Source organism: Oreochromis niloticus, unplaced genomic scaffold (assembly GCF_001858045.2).
Source record: "Oreochromis niloticus isolate F11D_XX unplaced genomic scaffold, O_niloticus_UMD_NMBU tig00000037_pilon, whole genome shotgun sequence".
NCBI classification, from domain to species: domain Eukaryota; kingdom Metazoa; phylum Chordata; class Actinopteri; order Cichliformes; family Cichlidae; genus Oreochromis; species Oreochromis niloticus.
In genome coordinates this window covers 68,990-71,825 of record NW_020327037.1, presented here as the reverse complement: position 1 = coordinate 71,825, position 2,836 = coordinate 68,990, and the positions used below count along the sequence as shown (strand labels likewise).

At 37.0% G+C, this 2,836-nt stretch overlaps 1 long non-coding RNA gene across 1 annotated transcript; it reads left to right on the top strand.

Moving 5' to 3' along the window:
- Positions 1-265: 265 nt before the first annotated feature.
- Positions 266-2,134, top strand: LOC109200688 (uncharacterized). Its single transcript, XR_002060840.1, has 3 exons — positions 266-389; positions 683-782; positions 1,666-2,134. It is a non-coding gene; the product is annotated as an uncharacterized LOC109200688 (long non-coding RNA).
- Positions 2,135-2,836: the final 702 nt, after the last annotated feature.

Genomic DNA, 2,836 nt, shown 5'->3' with positions numbered 1-2,836 from the left:
AGTGATTCTACTTTAGAAACACGAACAGGTAGAAATGGAGGCTTCAAGCCTGATTGTTCATCCTGATTGTTTGGCCTGCAAATATGCAAGAAAACTTATTTTTTGTACAACAACAGAAAAGCCAGCTGTGAGTGACAAAATTTGCGTGATGCTGTGGTCATGTGGCATTAAGTTTCTGAAACACAAACAGAGAAGTGGCACATTTTCTTAGAACTGGTGCACTGGTGATGGAGGTGATAATTTAAATGATTATATAAGGCGGTGCTGCTGAAATGTATAAAAATCAAAGTGGCAAGAACCAAGTGTTCTTTGTTCCAGTTTGACTGACTTGAACGTAACAGCGTGTCTCAGCTACACTCTGCTCATCTCGAGTCTTCGCTCCTCATTTGGTAAGAATGTTTTGTTTGTATAATAAAAATATTTAATTCTCAACAGGCTCATGTTCTACACCTCCAAGGAAGTATAACAACCCTCTCCTGCCTCACTTTACCTACTTTTACAATCCAGACATGGGCTTAAAAACATGCTGACATTATCTGGGTTCTGTAAACACACAAATCCTTTATAAGCTACATGCATGTACAGTTGAGTGGGACAGGTTAAATCTTTAATTTTCATTCACACTGACTAACATATGTTGCCTTTTCAGTTATGTAATTAACTTATTGTAATCATTCGCCAGCTTCAGAGCATTTCACCTGCTGTTCCAGACGACCAACTTGTGCCTGAACTGCTGCAGGTTAACCAACCAACCAACCAACCAACCAACCAACCACTCATCAGTAAGTTTATGGGACATTCATGTTTGCACTCAACTACCACATTGTAAATACTGTATATTATATTATACTTTTTGCGCTCAAACTACCATATTGTAAATACTAGTATATTTTTTTTTATTTATTGTGCCAAGGGCCTTCTTTTTATTTTATAGTTTATACTTACACTGTTTACTTGGTTATTATGTTACTATGCTGCTTCTTTTTTTATTGCTGCTGGCCTCTTTGTGTTACCAAACAAATTTTGTTGCTTAACCACAATGACAATAAAGTTCTTTAAGTTAAGTTAAAAACAAAAATAAGGTAAGTGTCCAGATTTGGTTTCATAAATTATTCATTTAACAGATACATTTAGCAAGAATGCTGTGCTGGATGTGCTTTTAGTGCAGGAAAGGTGATGAGTTTCTTGAGTTCAGTTTTATTCTTTTTAGATGTGCAACACATCATTGTTATTACAGACCAATCCAAACTATATGAGAGGAAAGACCTCTAGTAGTCACATTTAAGATGACTTCATGTCCTTGACGATTAGGGTCATGCTGGTTATCAATGTATGAAAAGACAAAATCACAATTCTAGTGAGTCTTAGTATAAGACATTTAGATTCAACAGTAATTTGTGGTTGTATTAAGAAATAAGCAAGATTATTAAACAATGAAGCCAATAAACAAAGTTGGATGATAGCAGACCCATATCACACTTTTCTCTGTCCTCTTGAAGCCCCAGAACAACATCTGACAAACTGTTTTGTTTTCTTACTTCTGATCTTCCAGTCTCAGAAGGTATGCAGATAGCAAACACACACAGAGGAAATCAGTCTCCCCTTTCAAAAACTACATTATTTGTGTTGTTTAATAAGAACACTATTTTCCTTTCTCTTCACCAGAGGATCATGAAGGTTCAATTTGTCTGTTTGCTGCTGGGCCTGATTTCTGCTGTGGAGCTGTCTGCAAGCCTGGACTTCTATCAGAAACATGTCATTGGATTCATGCACCCAGATGAATGTACTACAGTGATGCAGATGAGACACATCAGAGGTCATGTTGGTACATGCAAAAAAGTAAACACATTTCTTCTGGGCGCATATCAAAGGGTCCAAAACATCTGTGCAGGTATCAGTGGACAACGAAGTGTTAGCTTTAATGTTGTTGTATGCAAGCATCAGTTCAGTTTACGCCCTGGTTGCAGATATGTGGGTCAACGCCATGACAACAGGATTGTTGTTATAAAGTGTAAACACGGGGTGCCAGTCCACTTAGGTTAAACCATTCCAAATCATTCTGTATAGTTCAGTTGTGGTTAGTCTAAAGTTGACAGCCATCCTGGCTACAATCTCATGTTATTGCTTGTCATGATTTTTCTTCAGTTTGCTTTAAAAACAAATGAATAGTGAAAAAACAATAGAACATTTTGTTCTGCATTCAGTTGTCTTACATGGATTTGCTGAACTCAACTTGCCTTCTGTCTGCTGAATTGATCAAATAAACTTATTAACCAGTTTTCTGCCTCAGAGAATTTCTGTCACTTAAAATTTTCATGATTTTTACAAATTGTATTTTCCCACCTAGATTCAAAGAGAAGCTGTCTCACATTTAGTTCAGTAACATTAAATAGTGAATGAAAACAAAATGAAAACAGCGTTTTCAATAATGAATGAATTTCCATGGATTTTTGAGGTAAAGGCTGATGTTTCCTGTACCAAATGTAACAGCAAGAGTTTCACTTTAAACCTCTACACTCCTACATGTCAGGGAGAATAACTCTGGAAATGAAATATAATCTATGTAGAGCAGAGATGGGCAGTAACGCGTTACTTGTAACGCGTTACTGTAATCCGATTACTTTTTTCAAGTAACGAGTAATGTAAGGGATTACCATTGCAAAAACGGTAATTAGATTACCGTTACTTTCCCGTAGGAACGCTGCGTTACTGCGTTACTAAAACCGTGAGTTTTTTTGCGAGAGTGTCTCATGACAGTGACGTAAGCGAGTGCGACGTTCGTGACAACAGCTGTCTGCAGATCAACAATGTATAATATATCGAGTGCGGGAGAAAG